This window comes from Sciurus vulgaris, assembly GCF_902686455.1.
Source record: "Sciurus vulgaris genome assembly, chromosome: 3".
NCBI classification, from domain to species: Eukaryota; Metazoa; Chordata; class Mammalia; order Rodentia; family Sciuridae; genus Sciurus; species Sciurus vulgaris.
The window spans coordinates 61,484,613-61,506,270 of NC_136463.1; the positions used below are offsets into that span (position 1 = coordinate 61,484,613).

At 37.9% G+C, this 21,658-nt stretch overlaps 1 protein-coding gene and 2 pseudogenes across 3 annotated transcripts in view; 1 reads left to right on the forward strand and 2 right to left on the reverse strand.

Annotated features, from left to right (window-relative positions):
• Positions 1-21,658, reverse strand: part of LOC306656057 (olfactory receptor 1D2-like) — a 382,885-nt gene that overhangs the window by 35,448 nt on the left and 325,779 nt on the right.
• LOC306656075 (olfactory receptor 1A1-like) lies at positions 2,320-3,249 on the forward strand (annotated as a pseudogene). The gene has a single exon. The product of its transcript is annotated as an olfactory receptor 1A1-like (transcript).
• Positions 10,374-10,994, reverse strand: LOC306656096 (CCR4-NOT transcription complex subunit 7-like; annotated as a pseudogene). The gene has a single exon. The product of its transcript is annotated as a CCR4-NOT transcription complex subunit 7-like (transcript).

The following is a 21,658-nucleotide window of genomic DNA, read 5'->3' on the forward strand; positions in this document are numbered from 1 at the left end:
GATCTCCATGCTTTATGTGACTCTGTGGCCACATCTACTCTACCAAATGGCACAGACACCCCAAGCCCCAGCCCTGAGGACCTAATTCCTGATACAAACCCCAAGGGGCCACCAAAGCATTGACTATGGCTTATATTTCTTGTTCTGAGTTTGTTTTTGCTCCTCCGTCAGGTATATCCATCTGTTTCTTTTAAGTTTGGCTGTTTTCGGTGGGGGGGTTATGTTTACATTTTTCTAAACTTTCTATGTATTTTATTAAAAATGGGACTTGTCAACATCAGCTTCATGTGCCATGTTTCTTAGAGCCCAACCTCTGAAACCCTACATTTCTATATCATATGAGATCAACATAGTTTCCAAGCCTCCAGGTTTAGAGAACCCTTTGAAATCAGAGGTGTAGAAATTCTAACTGAAGATAAGAAAAGACATCTTAACAGACAAACTCAAACTGCTTTAGATGTAGAGATGAGAATGCACATCCTGATTAGATATGACCCCATCCTCCTGCCTAACATATAATTCACATATTACTATAGAAAACACTGAGAATCAGTGATTGAATTCCTTACAGATTTAGTTTTTAAGTAGAAGCCTCTTCAGAAAAATTGGTAAGTTATTTATGAAAACTCAGATTACTGCAACTACTCAATCACACCATATAAAACAGGCTTTAAGAAAATAATAGGTTACATGTTACATAAGTAACAGTCCATGTGGGTATTCTTGATGGTGGGTGTCTCTACTGGATGTGGAGAATTTGGGATAGAATCTCATCAATCCCCTTGTGATTCCATCATCCCATTCAGCACTTGAATACATTTGGCAAAAGACAGTAGAGGAAGTCCGGCACTGGATCATATAAGTCAATTGGATAGAACTCACTCATACAACCAAACCTCAACACAAGGGAGCCTGGGAAGTGTAGTCTAGTTGAATGTCCAAGAAGAAGAGAATAGCATGGATTTGGACAAGCAGCTAGTAGTCTGTCATATTTAATATGTCTTGCATTGCAAAATGGGTAAAAGAGGAACATACAGTGGAGCAGTCAAGGAGAATTAATGAGATTTCAGTTAGAAGAGTAAAATGGTGTGAACAAAAGCACTGAGATATGAAGTATAAGGTGGATGTGTATATATTAAAATAAGAATCAGAATAACCAAGGCATTGATGAGAAATAAAATGGGAGATTTTTCTTGTGAGCATCCTATACTTAGGTAATGCCATGAACCAGGATTTCACACAAGCAATATTGAGGGAAAGCATGTTGATGTGTGCAATGAAGAACACTTCACCATTATTAATCTGGAGAAGCTAAAAATAAACAATGTATGATATTCCACTTCCAAAAGTCTCACAGTCTTCTTAGGCTACATATATGCTGAGTGGGGTTGGCCAGAAATATTGACCAGAGGACTCGATGTGGAAATATGGGAAGGTCTGCCAAAATAGACCTGAGAGTTTATGGAATGGTAGTTGTAGATACTGTGGAGTTCCATGAGTTACAACATGAAATAACCAAGGACAGAAAGAAGACTGGAGAGAAAAGCATGGTGATTATGTATACTTGAGGACCTGTCAGATATAAAAACCTCTTAAAGAAGGTAGTAAAAGTCTACTTTCAAAATGGGACAGTAGGGGAGAAAATTCACTGGGTTTATTTTGGTGGAACCTAAACCCAGTGACCCTTGTGACTTACAATCTCCCAATACCAGTGTACCCATTCAATATCTTATGGGTCTTGTGACCATTCTTTGGTCAATGGAACAATTCCACACTTCCAGGTTAATCTTTCCACTAACAAATCCTTTGCCCTTTAGAACTTAGTCAAAAGCCCCAAAATTCTCTCTATTCCTTATCATCTATAATAAAATTAGTCTGTGATGCTGGCTTCTCCATTAAATTATCAGGCACTTGAGAGCAGTGACTATGCCTTAAATGGTGAACAAATGAATGAATAAACTGTATTAGTCATGTATTTATGATTTTTCCTAAGGTCTAACAAAGACTCTAGACCATGGAATATGAGATTTAATTATGAAATGCCTGAGTCCTGGGTGTTTATGGTGTGCTGATAGGGAAGATGAGCACTTCTGATTCACACATTGCTCACTTCTCACACATGAGTGTCTGACTGAGTGTTAGTTAGTTCCAGAGACCAACAGGAATATTTCCCCAAACTTTGAGCATATCTGGGTTTTATAAAGGAAGGCATTAAGAAAGCTGATCACTTGAGTCACAAGTGTTGCATAGGGAAGATCATAATGCACCATAATGGCACTAATAATTCTGGACTCTTCTATCTTTCATGTTGAAGGAGTCATGAGACAAGAAAACCAGTCTTCTACCAGGGAGTTCATCCTCTTGGGAGTCATGGGTCAGCAGGAGCAGGAGGATTTCTTCTTCATCCTCTTCCTGTTCATTTACCCCATCACTGTGATGGGAAACTTACTCATCATCCTTGCCATTCTCTCTGACAGTTGCCTCCACAATCCCATGTATTTCCTCCTTGCCAATCTCTCCCCTGTTGACATCTTCTTCTCCTCTGTAACCATCCCTAAGATGCTGGCCAACCATCTCCTGGGCAGCAAAGTCATCTCCTTTGTGGGATGCCTGACACAGATGTATTTCATGATAGCCTTGGCCAACACGGACAGCTACATGCTGGCAGCAATGACATATGATTGAGCCATAGCCATCAGCCGCCCTCTTCATTATACAACCATCATGAGCCTGTGGTCTTACATCCTGCTGGTGGTTGCATCGTGGGTGATTAGAAATGCCAATGCCCTTCCTCACACTCTGCTCACAGCTAGTCTGTCCTTCTGTGGCAGCAAGGAAGTGGCCAACTTCTACTGTGACATTTTCCCCTTGCTCAAGCTGTCCTGTTCTGACATACACTTGAACGTGAAGATGATGTACCTAGTGGTTGGTGTTTTCTCAGTGCCATTACTATGCATCATTGTCTCCTATGTTCATGTCTTTTCCACAGTCCTCCACATTCCATCCACTAAGGGTGTACACAAAGCCTTCTCCACCTGTGGCTCTCACCTCACAGTTGTTTCTCTGTACTATGGGACAGTTATGGGCATGTATTTCCGACCTCTGACCAGTTACAGCCTAAAGGATGCTGTGATTGGTGTGATGTACATGGCAGTGACCCCAACGTTAAATCCCTTCATCTACAGTCTGAGAAACTGAGACATGAAGGCTGCTCTGAAGAAACTCTTCTACAGTAGAAGTTCTTCATAAGCAATGTGAGGTCATACACTAGATACTGTGCTCACCACTGGGAGGAACTTGGAATTCCAGCTCCACTGTCCTACCCTACAAGAAGCTGCCTCTGAGCTTTACAGCCCCAAATTCCTAGTCTCCAAAATCTTATAACCATTTAGTGAAAAAATTTATGGAATTTATTGCTTGGCAACATTACTGTTCCTGTTGGCAGATCAACAAGACAAGGTATAGGGTTCATGTACTCACTAGCAGAGTAAAGTTGGGAAAATATTTGAACCTTGGCTTCTACATCTACATTTTGAAACAATAATATCTGCCTTGAAGGCATCACAAAGTGTGTTCAGAATAGCTCATTCTTTGAAGACTGGAAGTCAGCATTTTTATTTGACAGTTATGCTTCATCCTGCCTACTAGGCTTTCTAAACTCTGAGGGCAGGAGCTGTGTTCACACGTGACTATCCTCACAATATTGGTCATATAAAGTACATCCAGTAAACCCTGGCAGAGGTGGAATAGGTGAATGACAATAATGTCTCCAATATGCAATCTGATAATGATTAGAGATAACCAGAGTAGACATGATTTATCCATCCTTAAAATATTTAAGAAATCTAGGAATATATTTTTTTGCTTCCTTCATATTGATTAAAATAGACTGTCTCTTAAGATCATTGGACTCTCTAAAATTTTACTAAAATGACAGTAATGTAGGTTTTTGATGGTTTAAAGTAATAATGATTCTGACTTAATAAACAAAATCAAACACTAATACAATTTATTCTGACATGAAATAAAGTTACAATGATCAATATCTTAGGTACTATATAATAAATGAAGGAAAAGAGCACTGTCAATAATGACATGACTGGTTTTCTCCTGAGTGGCCCAGGGAAGGTGAGGCCATGATTCTGGCCACTAAGTCTGATTATATTTATAGCTCCAAAACAGATAAACCAGCACATCACTAAGTACGCACTAAGGAACCTCACAGTCTATGACTTGTTTTACTTATGAGAAAATCATAAAACTTTCTCAAATCATTAATGACTTATAAATGATTCTTACTGCCAGGTAAAACATAAAATTATTATCTTCTATAGATTATTCATATTGTCAAGAATTTGTCCATGAATGTTCAAAGATGATGGTATTCACATTTTAGTGTCTCCAGTGACCCTAAAACACCAAGATGGGAACTATCACAATTATCTTCTTTGAAACCAAAAAGGATTTGATTATGACTTAATATAAAGTTGTGTGAATGAATGATGACAGGATGCAGTAAATAAAGGTATTTTATTTAGGGTATTTTCAAGGTGAAGCAATAAATATGTCACATAAACATATTGTCTATCTCTCCCTGCCTAAATGTGGAGGTTTGGGGTCTGTCTTGTTCCTTGCTCTTTAATGACTTAGAACGGATGTCTTTAATGACTTAGAACAGTGTGACACATGGTAACTTCTTAATAAAAATGTGCTAAATGAATGAGTGAATCATTCACTATTACGTTTAAATAATGAACATAAGGTTAATTTTTCTGCCATAGGTATAACTCATTAAGGTCAAATGGAATATCTCAAATATTTAACATAGAGAAATACTAAGTTCCCAAAGAACACTACAAAAGAAAAGCTGAGAAAATGTATATTCTTAGAAGTCCAAACACCTAACTGCTGAAATCAAATTCACATTATTCCTGTCTTAAGTTAGATGAGGGAACTGACCTTCCCTACTTTATTTCCTACAATAATCCTAAGAATCTATGTGTATATTTATACCTTTAATTGCAAATAAAATCTATTGTCCTACTCTGTCAAGTTATTGTCCTAGCCATCTCCCTTCAATTCTGTCAAGAATGCTGTCCTGAAGTAATATTGACACAGTAATTTAAATTACTTCATGTAAACCCAAGGATTGACTAAGTTTGGAAAAGACTCTATAGCTGATATGTGCATGAAGCTTACTTAGGATGGTTCAGGAAATAGAAATCACAACTGGTGTATTTAAATCAAGAACACTGAATACAAAGAATCCAATAAAAACGTGTATTCTGAAAGAGACTAACGGAAGGAAAAAGAATGCTGAGCTCGCCCAGCGATTATTGAGTGTGGAAGAAGTTGCTTCCTCTAGGACCAGGGGAATGAAAGGGGAAAGGTGGTGGTGGTCATCAGAACCTAGGGACATGGAGGAGGGATGACCACATATCTGACACTCTAACTCTGAGAGCTACTCAGCTGCCCCGCAGTCTTCACATGGACAGGTGATTTAGAGTTTTCAGGGATCTAAACCCTCAACAGCACTTTTTTAGGGCAAGAGGAGCTGATAGAGTTGCTACTAATTTCATCTGTTGGGCATGGAAATACTAAGAGGCATCCCACAGATAGTTCCAGGCAGTCCTCATTGTACTCCATCATATGACAGCAATGTGATGTCCTTGGTCATTGGAGTCAATCACCCTCATCAACAAATAAATCTCTTTTTTTTTTCTGAGTGGTCAACAGAGACATAATACAATTTGGTTGAATCTTGGCAACAAAATATTAAATTTTAAAACTGCAAATTCCCAAGGATTATTGTTGATACCCTTTTATAAGTCTGTAAGCAATGAAAACAACCAAAAATGTATTCTTTTCAAGAGTATACATATATGACATAAAAGTGCATTAAAAACAAATGTCCACAGAGCACAGCTGAGAGGCAGTTCGAGAGAGTCAGGGAAATGAAACTTGGGGTACCATATGGTTAGATGAAGGATACGACCACAGTCCTAATTTTCAGGTTTGGTGGTGAGTTCCAGAGTATTTATCCAATTATGATAGATAGAAAGATGACAGAGAGATAAAAGCTCTGCATGAAACAATGATACTTGTCTTACATCAAGGATTGGGTGAGACAGAAAAGTAAGGGAAGATGGAGAAGTGATGAGAGAGGAGTTTAATTGGACATCTCTAAAAGCATTCTGCAGGATTTCAAAGTAGTTCTGTGGAATAAATGAAATAACTCTCCTTTACAGATAAGAGTCATATCTTTGAAATATGAAATGAATTAGTCCACGTCTTTCAATAAAAAAGATGGAGGATGTAGAATTGACCATGCCATTTGGTCATACACAGAATGACATCTTGTCATTTTCAAGAGCATGGATGCACCTAAAGAACATTTTGGGAAGTGAAATAAATCAGGCACAAAAAGACAAACACCACATGATCTCACACATATATGGAAGGAAAATATAAACCAATGATCTAGATGCAGAGATAATGTGGAAATAGAAACAATTGAATGTAGTCATTTTTGTGATAGCAGCAAGTACACCAGTGTTCAGGGATTTGAGGTTGAGCCACTGACAGGAAATGGGTGTCTTTAATGACAATAGTAAACAAGACAGGAATTTAAGACATATTAGTTCCATCTGGGGTGTGTTTTAAGAATTCCTGTGACTCTTGTGGAGCTGTTGCATTAAATAGAAAGAACAGTTGAAGATTTGGAGCAAAAATTTAAAAAGCATGAATTAGAGTGGAGTTGACAAATTATAGAAATATATGCGGGATGGAGAGAGGCTGGTTAATGGGGACTAAGCTGCAGTTAGATGGAGCAAGAACTCTGGGTGAGCTATTGCACATGAGGGTGATAGAGATCACAATTATTACTGTACATTTCAAAAAGCTAGTAGAATTTTGAACTTTTATGATAAAGAAATGATAAACATCTACAACTTTACTAAGTGTATTTGTTTGTCACTGCTCTTTGCGGTACAAAATCCTTGGATATTTGTCACCGCTTGCAGCAACAACTTGCACGGGTCTTATGGGTGGTGGACTGGAAACTGAGCTACTTCTATATTTCTCTTTAGTGCACTGCTTTCTTGCTTGTTTGTTTATAGAGGATAGAGGAAATGAGGTTTACTTGCTTTGAGGGAGAGAGAGACTTTGCTTAAGAGAGACTTTGAGAGAAGGACAGGCTTTGCTTAGAGCTTAGAGGAAGAGAGATTTACTACGCCTCACTTAAAGTCTGCTGCTTCTTACTGGTGCGTCCTGCATCCTGTGAACTAAGGGTAGTCTACCTAAGGTGCTTTAGTGATGCATCTCAGTTCTCCGTTCTGCAATCTGCCTTCCGCCACTGCCCCTACTCGCTGCTTCTATTGGCTAGCCACTTCCTTTCTTCTGGCTGCTGCCGCGCGTGTTTTCTAGCTGCTGCCACTTTTCCCTACTAGCTTCTGCCATGCATGTTGCGCTGTCTTGCTCCACCTACGCTTATATCACCTCCAGGAGGAGGAGAGCAGGGCCACGCCTCTTACGCAGATTAGGCCAGATGCTGGGAGCAGGCACGATTAGGAGTGCTCAAGAACACATGCGTATACACTGTGTGCGTGGACGATAAATCACCTGAGTGTGCTTATGTCAATTAACCTCCTCGCTGCCGATGTGATCAACATGGCACAGCCCCCAACATTTGTTGGTTCCAAGAGTTTTTTGGTGGAATCTTCAGATTATGTCATCTGCAAATAGGGACAATTTAACTTCTTTTCCTGTTTGGATGGTCTTAACTCCTTTCTCTTGCCTAACTCTGGCCAAGGATTTCAGTACTATGTTCAATGAGAGTAGTGAAAGAGGACCTCTTGTCTCTATTTCAGACTTAGAAGATACTCTTTCAGCATCTCCACATTAAGCACAATGTTCTACAAACCTTTATTGTGATAAGGCATTTCCCTTCTATACCTAATTTGTTGAGAGTTTAAATCCTGACAGGATGTTGAATTTTATCAAATTTATCAATCTATTAGAGTGTAGTTTTCTTTCTATTACTATAATCATTAGCACATTTAATTGTTCAAGATAATGGGTTTCGTTGTGTTTTCATACATATATATAATGTGCTTGTAACATCCTCTGATCATATCCAGTCCCCCTTCTACTTTGTTTTCAATTTTTTATTTGTTCTTTTTACATATACATGACAGTAAGTATACTTTGACATATTATACATACATGGATTATAACTTATTCTAACTAGGATCCCATTCTCATGGTGGTTATACATGATGTGGAGTTACACTGGTCATGTATTCATATATGAACATAGGAAGGTTATGTTCTGTTCATTCTACTGTCTTTCCTATTCCCATCCACCCTCCCTTCCCTTCATTCCCCTTTCTCTAATCCAATGAACTTCTATTCTCCCCCCCACACACCTTATTGTGTGTCAGGATCCACATATCTGAGAGAATATTCAGCCTTTGATTTGAAGGATTGGCTTATTTCTCTAAGCATGATAGTCTCCAGTTACATCCATTTACTGGCAAATGTGATAATTTTATTCTTCGTTATGGTTAATTTCCATTGTGTATATACACCAAATTTCCTTATTCATTCATCTGTTGTAACCCCTTCTACTTTCCCATGGCCTTTTTCTCCTCTAGATTCCACATATGACCAAAAATATGCAATATTTATCTTAGTCTAGTTTGTTTAACATGATGATCTCAGTTCCAATTGTTTTCCTGCAAATGACATGATTTAGTTTTTCTTTATGACTGAATAATTGTCTGTTGTGTATATATGCCATATTTCCTTTATTCAGTCATCCACTGAAGGACACCTGGGCAGATACCATGGCTTGGTTTGTGTGTGTAGTGCCATGATAAACACGGGTAGGGATCCTACTGGATGCTGACTGACTCCTTTTTTTTTTTTTTTTTAACATTTCTGAAGCCTTTATTTACAAAAGTTTTTTAAAAAAAATACCCTCTGTTTTGCAAATAATGTTTTGTTTAAAAAAGACTACCCAGTTATAGCACTGTAATATCATGAATAAAGAATGTACAAGGGAAACGAATTAATGTTTCTAACATTTGGAAATTTGCTAATATTACTGATCAAAGTGTAGATAACACAGTATAACTTTAGGGTAGAGTTAATGATTACCAAAAGATCTTCCTAGCATGCTTTGGTCTGGTCACATATTCTGCATGGCTAAATATTTCACAGTCTCTTCTGTCATTGTATTAAAATAGGCTGCAAAGATATACAAACAAAATAAGCATTATACTCCTCACATAATTTTATTAGCAATATATATGTTTGTGTGTGTGTATATATATATATTTTGTATTTTGTTGTTTTGCACCACATCTCTCCAGTATTTCTTTGTAGCAACTATGAAAGCACAATTTTTGTCTTTCAATTTGATATAAAATATACCTAAAGACTTGTTATCTTTGAAATGTAATGAAATTGATTTGTATAATCAACAAATCAAGAGCATCATCAAGTATGGCTATAAAATAAAAATGGTTAACAGTAATGGAATAAAAAGCAGATCAAGGGAAGTGTGCTACAATAAAACAAGTGTAGCTTCAATCTCTTGAATGCCAATTTCCTGGCAGATACTAAATATCCAATCATAAGTGGTTCCCCCCACCCGAAGGGTATAAAGCTGGTTTGAAAATTCTTCAGTCACAAAGACTACATATGCCAGTTAGAAACTGCCAGACACTAGATATGCTTGGAAGATTAAATACTACATACAGAAACAGTAGTTATTAAGCTCCTCAGTAGTTTGTTGTTATTAATCTTCCTGAATCAACAATTTGCACAACACCTGTGCAATTATATTCTGTAGGTCAAAAAAATACTATAGAAAGTTTGCAGATGGACATTTTTCTAGCTAAGAGCAAGAAAAATCACAAGTTCTGATAAAATAGGATTGCAATCACTCTCTAAAGTACACAATTAATGGTGATGGTTCACGATCTCATATAGTTAAAACTCCTGCAGAATGGAAGGGAGAGACATGAAACAGGGAAATAAATTACAGTCAGTGCTAGTTAATTTAGGAAAGGGGCTGGGGGGACAAGCTCAAGCAGGTAAAATTCATCAAATCATTCAATGTGATGTAGGCTTCCCCACTGTGTCATACATGCTAAAATATATTTCAAATTAAGATCAAATTTAACCTGAATATACTTGTATTTATTAAGATCTGAGATAGGAATGGTCATACTTAGTACCGAAAGGCAAAAAACAAATGTACTACAAAAGGGGGGAAAAGGTACTGTCTACTGTTCAAAGGATTCAACCAGAGATAAAACCTGTATACAAGCATGTGTGCAGGTCAAATAAAAAAAAAGACTATTTCATGTCATGATTGCTTGTTGGCTTCCTCTTCATAAGCATTCCCTGCGCCATTCTGTACATAGGATGAATCAGAAACAAGGCCGTACAAATGACCATAATATTTGACATCATCAATATGATCTTCAAAGAACATTTCTCTCATTTTGAAAAAGGTCATTCCTGTAAGCAATTCATCAGATTCTGCCTGATGTTTTGGTCCTATCTGTTCCAGCTCTAATTATTCAGCAACTTCCTGTAATCCACCTTGAGGATTTTTGCAGCTTTTCATGAGGCACTTCACATCATAAGTGACAGGAAAGAACAATCAAAAGATCTCAGAGAAGTCAAGTTTTTCCTTGGGCAAATTACAATTGGCAGGATTTTGATTAAATAGCCAAAGTCACAACCACTGTAAAGTGATAACCATTTAGCTCCTTCACAGAGGAACACTCCTGAAATCATAAGAAGTTCTTCAAAGCACTAGATCTCAAGTCCTTCCTCCTCATGTTTTTTTTTTTTTTAATTGGATACCAGATTGTTCATAGCTTTATAGATTCCTGGGCAAATATTTTTTCCATCAAATTAAATTTAAAATTAAACTGCCAGGTCGAAGTTCCTGGAGGGTGTTCTCCTTGTTCCTTCATAAACGTCAGTCCTAGCTGAATTGTCTTCAAAAAATCTATATTACATCTCAATTGTCAGCATTGCTCCGGAATTCTCCAATGAGTCTCAAAACCACACCTGGAAATTCGGTGTCCTTAGCAACGTAATTATATTTCCCAATAACTTGAATTTTCTTCATCTCTTCATCCAGGTTACAAGCCCAAACTTCAAAAATTCTTTGGTTCTTATCTACAGTTGCTGCTGGATAAGAGAGGGCACAAGGGACTCTAGATGCCAAGCATCAAAATGTTATATTGGATTGAAGATCTGTTTCATAGAATATTTTGTCCTTTATTTTGTGTATTTGTGTCTTTGAACTCACGCTCCTCCTCCTCGTTCTCCCCTCGCCACAGAAGCAGCACCAGGCGGCGGCGGTGGTGGTGGCTGGTATCCATGCCAGCAGCAGGTGCCTCACAGACACCGCTCGCCCAGGAAGTGGGAATGGGGAACTGAAGCTGCGTGGCACTGTGCTGCTCCCTAGCTCCTCCCATGTCCTAGAGGGGACCCTGCCTGAGTCCTTCTGGTATGTACTCAGGAGTAGGATAGCTGGGTCACGTGGTAGTTCTATTTTTAGCTTTTAGAAGCACCTCCATACTGTTTTCCAGACTACTCATACCCATCTACATTCCTACCACCAGTGTATAAGTGTTCTTTTTTTCCCTGAATCATCACTAGCATTTCTTATTATTTTATTTATTATAAAAAGTCATTCTGACAGGTGGGATAGAATCTCAGTGTAGTTTTAATGGTCATTTCCCTGGTGGCTAAAGGTGCTGAGCATTTTTTAATGTGTCTATTTGACATCATACACTTCTTCTTTTGAGAAGTGTCTTCTTAACTCATCTGCCCATTCATTGACTGGATTACTTGTTCCCTGGTATTTCATTATCTGAGTTTTTTGTATATTCTGGATATTTGTCCTCTGACAGATGCATAGCTGGCAAAGATCTCCCATTCTGTAGGCTGCCTATTTAATTGTTAATTGTTTTCCTGTGCTGTGCAGAATTTTATCCATTTCTTCTAGGTTTTCCAAGTTGTTCTCATATAATTGTTCTTAATATTTCTAATGATCCTTTTTATTTTTATGGTATGAGTACAAGCTATAATGTTTCCTTATTTATTTCTTATTTAATTTCTACTTTTCCCCTGGGTAGCCTGGGTAGAGCTTTGTCAATTTCATCTTTAAAAACAAAAACAAAGACAAAAAACAAAAACAAAAAAAACTCTCATTGATATTTTGTATTATTTAATTCTCCATTTTCTCCATTTTGTTTCTTTAAACTCTTATTTTTTTATTTCTTTCCTTCTCTTAACAGGGGGTTTGATTTGTTATTTTCTAATTCTTCAGCAATGAATTATTTTTATCTGTGTAGAGCAGTTATGAATGTGAACCATATTGGTGATATGAACAGTGTTATATTTTTAGGAGAGATAATAGCTAGTGATTATTTCCTTAAGAAATGTATAAATATATACCTGTTTCCTTAAGAATTTCTATTTTTATAGATACATACAGGAATTTACCAATGAAACAATATGATATACAGAATTTGCTTCAAAATAATCTAAAGGGATACAGGATGAGGAAGAAACTGTAGGTAAAACAAGCAAGTCTGGACATGAGACAGTGACTGTTAAGAGTTGACAGATACTTAAACTGACTTTTTATTGGTTCACATTTTTTTTATTTAGCTAAAAATAATCATGAAATCATGGGTTTTATGTGCTAGTTTGGAGGATGTGTTTCAAATATATAAACTTCAAAATAAAATGTAATGCATACATTATAAAATATAACAGACATAAAATATAACAATTGTTAAAGAATAGAATATGTATGCAATATCAAATTAATAAGAACAGATATTACATGACAATGAAACATCACTTCATACCTATTGGAATAACCATTATCAAAGAAATAAAAGACAAAAGTGTTGGTGAGAACAAAAGAAGCAATTCAAAAAATTGACAAAACAAAAAGTTGGTTCTTTGAAAGAGTAAACAAACAGATAAACCCTTAGCCACACTAACAAAGAGAAGGAGAGAGAAACTCAAATTACTAAAATTTGTGATGGAAAGGAAATATTATGACAAACACCACTGAGATACATAACATAGTGAGAAGCTACTTTGAAAATGTGTATTCCAACAAAATAGAAACTACCAAAGACATTGACAAAATTCTAGAGACATATGCTCCTCCCAAGCTGAAGGAGGACATACACAATTTAAACAGATCAATATCAATCAACCAAATAAAAGAAGACATTAGAAACCTATAATCCAAGAAAAGCCCAGGACCAGATGGATTCTCAGCCAAGTTCCACAAGACCTTCAAAGAAGAACTCATTCCAATACTTCTCAAAGTATTCCAGGAAATAGAAAAGGAGGGTACCCTACAGAACACATTCTATGAAGCTAGTATCACCCTCATACCCAAACCAGGCAAAGACACATCAAGGAAAGAAAACTTTAGAACAATATCCTTCATAAATATAGATGCAAAGATCCTTAAGAAAATACTGGCAAACCATATCCAAAAACATATTAAGAAAATTGTGCACCATGATCAAGTGGGGTTCATCCCTGGAATGCAAGGATGGTTTAACATCCATAAATCCATAACCATAAACCATCAAGTCAATAGACTTAAGGATAAGAATCATATGGTTATTTCAATTGACAAACAAAAACCGTTTGACAAAATACAACACCCCTTCATGCTCAAAACACTAGAAAAAATAGGGATAGTAGGAACATACCTGAACATTGTAAATGCTATTTATGGAAGCCAATGGCCAACATCATTCCTAATGGAGAAAATCTGAAAGCATTCCCTTTAAAAATGGGAACAAGACAGGGAGTCCTCTTTCACCACTTCTATTCAACATTGTCCTTGAAACTCTAGCCAGAGCAATTAGGCAGACTAAAGAAATTGAAGGGATATGAAAAGGAAAAGAGGAACTTAAGCTGTCACTATTACCTGATGACATGATTCTATATTTAGAGGATCCAAAAACTCCTCCAGAAAATTTCTAGACCTCATCAATGAATTCAGCAAAACAGCAGGCTATAAAATCAATATGCATAAATCTAAAGCATTCTTATACACAAGCAATGAAACATCTGAAAGGGAAAGGAGGAAAACAACTACTTTTGCAATAGTCTCAAAAAAAGAAAATACTTGGTAATCAATCTAACCAAAGAGGCAAAAGATCTCTACAATGAAAACTACAAAACACTGAAGAAAGAAATTGAGGAAGACCTTAGAAGATGGAAAGACCTCCCATGTTCTTGGATAGGCAGAATTAATATCGTCAAAATGGCCATACTACCAAAAGTGCTATACAGATTCAATGCAATTCCAATTAAAATACCAATGATGTACCTTACAGAAGTAGAGAAAGCAATCATGAAATTCATCTGGAAGAATAAGAAACCCAGGATAGCTAAAGAAATCCTTAGCAGGAAGAGTGAAAAAGGAGGTATCATAATACCAGACTTCAACTATAATACAAAGCAATAATAACAAAAATGGCATGGTATTGGTACCAAAATAGACAGGTACATCAATGATACAGAATAGAGGACATGGACACAAACCCAAATAAATACAATTTTCTCATACTAGACAAAGGTGCCAAAAAATACAATGGAGAAAAGATAGCCTCTTGAACAAATGGGACTGGGGAAACTGGAAATCCATATGCAACAAAATGAAACTAAAACCCTATCTCTCACCCTGCACAAAAATCAACTCAAAATTGATCAAGGACCTCAGAATCAGACCAGAGACCCTGCATCTTATAGAAGAAAAAGTATGTCCAAATCTTCAACATGTCAGCTTAGGATGAGACTTACTTAACAGGATTCCCATAGCACAAGAAATAAAAGCAATAATCAATAACTTGGATAGATTCAAACTAAAAAGCTTTCTCTCAGCAAAGGAAACTATCAGCAATGCAAAAAGAGAACATACAGAGTGGGAGAAAATCTTTGCCACTCATACTTCAGATAGAGCACTAATATCCGGAATATATAAAGAACTCAAAAAACTCTACACCAAGAATACAAATAACCCAATCAACAAATGGGCTAAGGAAATGAACAGACACTTCACAGAAGAAGATCTACAAGCAATCAACAGATATATGAAAACATGTTCAACATCTCTAGTAATAAGAGAAATGCAAATCAAAACTACTCTAAGATTCCATCTCACTCCAATTAGATTGGTGATTATCAAGAACACAAGAAACAATAGGTGTTGCTGAGGATGTGGGGAAAAACGCACACTCATACATTGCTTGTGGGGTTACAAATTAGTGCAGACACTCTGGAAAGCAGTGGAGATTCCTCTGAAGTTTGGAATGGAACCACCATTTGACCTAGCTATCTCACTCCTTGGTTTATACCCAAAGGACTTAAAATCAGTACGCTACAGAGATATAGTCACATCAATATTCATAGCAGCTCAATTCGCAGATTGTGGAACCAATCTATATGTCCTTCAATTGGTGAATGGATAAAGAAACTGTGGTATACATATACAATGGAGTATTACTCAGCTATAAAGAATATTAAAATTATGGCATTTGCAGGCAAATGGATGAAATTGGAGAATATCATGTTAAGTGAGATAAGCCAATCTCAAAAAACCAAAGGATGAATGATCTCGCTGATAAGTGGATGATGACTCATAATGGGGGGTGGGAGGGGAGCAAGAATGGAGGAAGGAGGGACTGTATAGAAGGATAAGAAGAGTGGGAGGGGTGGAGGGAAGGAAAAAATAACAGAATGAATCAAACCCCATTACCCTATGTAGATGTATGATTACACAAATGGTATGCCTTTACTTCATGTACAAACAGAGACAACATGGATCACTTTTGTTTATAATAAAAATTTAAAAAATAAATAGAAGTGTTGGTGAGGATAGCAAGGGGGTGATGTGAATGGATATGAAGCTACCCTTGCAGAAACAGTGACTAGAGGAAATGCAGATTAACTTCTAGAATGCAAACAGTGTGTCCTTCTTCCAAGCAGCCATGACTGTATGGATTTTTAAAATTCCTCCTTCACTTTCAAGCTTCATTTTATTACTTAAAACATAAGCATCATTGTTGTTCACTCTGTCTGATAATTACAATATCTGGAGTCCCTACATGCGTTCCATTTTTTGGTTCTTGCTTTTGGAAGCTTATTTTCTCATATGTCTACTTATCCTTGTTTATGTGTTGGACATTATGATTAATAACATTGAAAGAAATGATTTGAGGTCTAAGGGACATTGTTTACCTCCAAACACAATTTTTTTCAGTTGTTTTTACTTAATATTTGAAATCCATCTTGAACCAAGATGAGTGCCTGGGACTTTCCAGATCTCTTCTAATGACTTAAAGATGGTTTCAGAATGTTGGATTCTTCTTTATTTTTCATTTACCCTTATTCCTAGGGCAACTTTCAGGACTGCTGCACAGTAATGATTTGTTTACTTCTTGTAAACAAGACTCATTTCCCAAGGTCTTTGCCCCTTGATATCAACATTGGGGCAATTACCCTTGTTCATCTCAAGAAAGTCCCTTGGGATTGCCTCCCCAAAGCCTCTCCAATACTGGTAAAGGGCCTTGTTCAGCCTCTTCTTCATCAAACTGTTATCCAAGCATCAGTTCTCAGATACCCCAGACCAATTAGGGCATGAAGAGTCTTAAATTCTGTCTCCCTTTTCATAGGGACCAAAGACCCAGGGAACAAGTTCCTACTCTTCATCTAGATTCAAAATCACAAGTCATTATGCCCTATTCAGGAAATTATGCATTATAGTCACTTATACTCTGACTTTTAATCCTTTATAAGAGACAAGTGGAGGCAACTGAACCAGAGAATACCGAGAACCTCACAGAGCAGTGGGTAAGGTCAGTGCATAAGTTCTCAGGTTTGAGTTCTCCCTCTACTTCTCCCTCTCCCTCTCCCTCTCCCTCTCCTTTTCTTTTCCTCTCCCTCTCCATCTCCTCTTCCTCTCCCTCCCTTCTCTTTCTCTCCCTCTCACCTCTATTTGTCTTTCACACATTGTATAATCCAACGTCTTGGTGTTTCAAGGTAATATAACAATCCTTTAAATCTTTTAAGTGCTCTATGGTTTTCAAATCACCACCTGCCCTGCTGCCTGTGATTACGACTGCCTGCGGGAACGGTTCCGCAGGTGAGGTGAGGGAGTTCAGGAGGCTGTGTTCCAGTAAAGGTCACGCAGCTAGAGAGTGGAGGCGCGCCAGCGCCTGCTGCAAGCTTTGAGCCCTTTTCCATATCGCCCCTGCAATCTCTCCCCTCACACCTGAGCCACATAATAGAGGGGTTTGTGCCTCCAAGGACCATCTGAACACACCAAGTTGTAGTAGTTGGCTGAGTCCCTTTTATACACCAAGGCCTGCTCTTGGATTGGGGCTCAGAGGTAAATAACATGGTGGATGTTCCTGCTCTCAGGAGGTTCATATTTTAGTGCAGAGAAATGGATAATAAACAAGTAAACAAACCACTAAGATTCCAGGGAGTTATAAATGGCAAGAATGAAATTTAATAAGTAGTGACTGGGATGGGCAGTGGCATGGCATTTTCAAGGACCACCTTTCTATGGAGGTGACATTGTGACATTTAAGTGGAGATTTGAACAAGGCAGAAGGGTCAGTCCAGCAACCCATTGAGAGGTGAATGTGAGAATGCAACCAAATGTAGGTTTGTTTGTTTGTTTGTTTGTTTTTCACACACAAAAAAAGCCCTGCTTTTGATGATGGAAGAGTATGAATCATGTGCCCAATTTCTTTCTAAAGTCCCTTGCACTTAAAGTCATATGATCCAGTTCTAAGTAGTACAATGTACACGGAAGTGGATTTCTGTGAAAGTGTTTCTTCCTTATTACAGATCTGACCTCTTTTTTCTTTGCCCTTCCCTATCTGTAACCCAGACCCAAGGACTGGAGATGGAGCAGCCACCTACTAACAATGTGGGGGACCAACAGGGTGACAAAGAGTGCATGCTTATCAGTGATCATTCATCCTTTGTTTTTTGAGATTGGCTTATCTCACTTAGCATGATATTCTCCAATTTCATCCATTTGCCTGCAAATGCCATAATTTTATCATTCTTTATGGCAGAGTAATATTTCATTATATATATATATATATATAAAATCACAGTTTCTTTATCCATTCACAAATGGAACGCCTCTACTCCATGTATAAACAGAGAAACAACATTTATCCCATTTGTTTAAAATTAAAAAAAACAAGTGCATGCTAAGGACAGTGAGGTGGGGAAATGAAGAGAGCCTGGTTCACTGGTGGCATCACTGTGCTCCTGGACTGCACTACCTCCAGGCTTCACATGTGTGCAAAAATAATGTAGAAAGAAGGTAAAATTATGACTTTTTTTACAAATAAAAGTTAGCATGTATTAAAGGTTTTATTTAATGCAAAATGAGGAAACTGCCAGGGTATTATCATCCAAAGAATGGATACACTTATTAATAAAATATTTAAATTAATGTATAAACAGAGGCTAACTGTGTAACAGTGAGGGAGAGCTGACTGTCCTGCTACATAATTCGCTTGCATATGAATAGACTAGAAATATTTTGCATCACAGTTATCTAAAACTTATTATTAAAAATAAATAAATAAGCTCCCATATAATCAGAATCAGACAACCCAGAAAGGTGGGCTCCAGACAATGCAATTTACCAATGAAGAACAAATTCTTACCTGTATTTGGCTTGAAACAAATATTCTCCTCTCTGTTAAAAAGTCATCATGTGCTGTTTTTTGTTTTCTGTAGCTGAACATCTTCCTTGCTGATGCAACTGATAGATTTGGCTCTAACATTTTTTTAAAACTTTATAAGAATTAAAAAATGCAAGACTTCAACAAACCAAAGGAACAGTCTCAACATGACAAAAAGATAATTCCCTTAATAGTACATATCAAACCAGTTAAGAAGACTAAGAACACAATAGAAAATGACAAAGAGCATTATTGATTCCACAGGAAAAGAAATGCAAATGCCCTTTAAACACAGAGAAGGTGTTCAACCATCCCAATGAGTTTTGAAAAGTGAAATTATGTTTCACCGGTTAGACAAGAATTTTAAAGTTCATTGAGGGTAAAGACTCTCACACATTGTTCAGAGGGATAAATTAATACAACTAGTTTGAAGGACAAGTTGACAAAAACCTTAAAATATTCAAAGGACACAGTCCTCTGTCACAGTAGTACCACTTCTAGGCATTTTTCTTATGGATATACTTGCCCAAGGGAACAAAGACATTATGTAGGGGAATGTTGTTTGTAGAACTGCTTGCCATTACAAAAGACTGGATGAAACTGGTTAAATAACCTCTCATGCATCCATGCAACTATGGAACAAAATGGAGCAACTGGGCACAGTGTTACGTGCCTGTAATCCCAGTGACTCAGTGTGTGGCAGGAAAATCACAAGTTCAAGGCCAGCCTGGGCAACTTAGCAAGACCTTGTCTCTAAATTTTAAAAAATGTTAAAAAGTGTGTGTGGGGGGGAGGCATGGAATATAGTTCAGTGGTAGAGTGGCCCTGCATTTAATCTCTGCTACTGAAAAATAAAAAAGGAAAAAGAAAGTCATTAGGAAAGACAGTAATCAGTAGGAGGCTTTACCATGAGTATTACTTCAGCACCACTACTAATGTTTCCATATTCATTAAACAGTCAGGTAATTTTACATTATATACATAAATTGGTTTCCTATATGCCCTTTTATATTTAATGAAAATGATTCTGTAGTAGACACCTCCTGAGATCCCGCTTCAATGACCTTTTAGCTGCCCCATCACCCACCAGGTTATTTCTAGCAGCCACATGTCCCAATGGTCTGGGCACAGTTAACCTTCTTGGGTCAAATTCCCATGTACTGGACTCTGGAATAGAACCAAGTGCTGGTCCTGGATGGAGTCTTCAAAGTGGAAGATGTGGACTTGTATGTTTCAAAGAGACTTCTTACCAGAGACACTGAGAAAACTGGACTGTCTTTGTGGCCATTCAGAAGAGAGAAACCATACTATAACTTGAACAGAAGTTTTAATATAAAGAATTATTAAAAGGGGGATAAAGTAGCAAGGTGTTTTAGTCAGTTTTTTCGCTACTGTGACTGAAAGGCCTGACAAGAACAATCTTAGGGGAGAAAAAGTTTATTTGAGGGCTCAGGGTTTCAGAGACCTGTCTAAGGACAACTTCAATCCTCAGGACTCAAGGTGAGGCAGGGCATCAAGGCAGAAGAGTTCGGTGGTGGGAAGCAACTCACATGATGATCAGGAAGCAGACAGAGATTTCACTTGCCAGATTCAAAATATATACCCTAAAATCACGCCACTCCTCCAGCCACACCCTGCCCACCTTCAGTTACCACTCAGTTAATCCCACCAGCGGATTAATTCACTGATTGGGCTAAGGCTCTAATACCCCAATCATTTCTCCTCTAAACCTTCTTATGTGTCTCACACTTGAGTTTTTGGGGGACAACTCACATCCAAACCATAACACAAGGGATTGGCTACTAATAAGTGAAGAGAACACTAAAGAATAGAGGAATAGCAAAAAAAAAAGAAATAGCCACTACCTCTAGGGCTGTGATACAGTACCCACAGAAGAGCTGCCCCCAACCCAAGACTAAGATCCAGCCCTGATGGGCCTCAGTCCACTGGAGGGGATGTCACTGTGGCAACACACCAGTGGAATTATCTGGAAATCCACCTTCTATTCATAGGTAGATGTCTCACTGGAGGCATGCCACTATAAGACCACCTGGGAATTGACAGGGTGGGGGCAAGGAAGTGCTATTGGCAGGAGGAATCATTGGCCTTTCAGTGCTGCTGGCTTCTGTGTGCAGCAGGACTGCATGCAGGAGGAACTGTGCACACTGTCAGAACATGGTACTGGAGAAGGTGCCCAAGAGGCAGGAGCCAGACCTTAGATGCAGCATGCACTGCAGGAGCCTGCCAATGGAGCATAAAGAGCATGCCAAGCAAGCACAAAAGAACCAGGGAAGCAAGCCTTTCCCTCCTGCAGGGCCTCTCTTGTACCCTATTGACAAAGTTTAATATCCTGCTGCCTGGCTAAGGGAACACACTGAAAGGCAGTGAAGGGAAAATTTAGGGAAGAGAATAAACCTAAACAAAAAGCCATCAGGAATCCATAAAAGACCAGCAACCCAATAGAAAGAAAAAAAAAAAAGGGGGGGAGATGCACAGAGAAAAACTGAAAACAGAGACAGGAGATAAGAAAGAGGGGTTGGGATGTGGATCAGTTGGTAGAGCACATGCCCAGAATGTGCAAGGCCCTGGATCAATCCCTAGTACTACCAAAAGCAAACAAAAAGACACACAGAGAGACTGGCAAGAGAGCTGACAGCTTGTGCTGTCCTTTGTGTGTTCTTTGACTCTGAAATACAGACCCCTGTAGCTTTTTAATAAATGCCCCCTTTTTTGGCTTAAACTAGTTTTATCTGGTTTCATGCCCTATAGCAAAACCACACCTCTCAGTACTGACTGGCAATAACAAAGTTCTTGAGTTAAAATGTAGGATAATAATTTTATCATTGCTGGATCCTTGTAATAAGTTATTG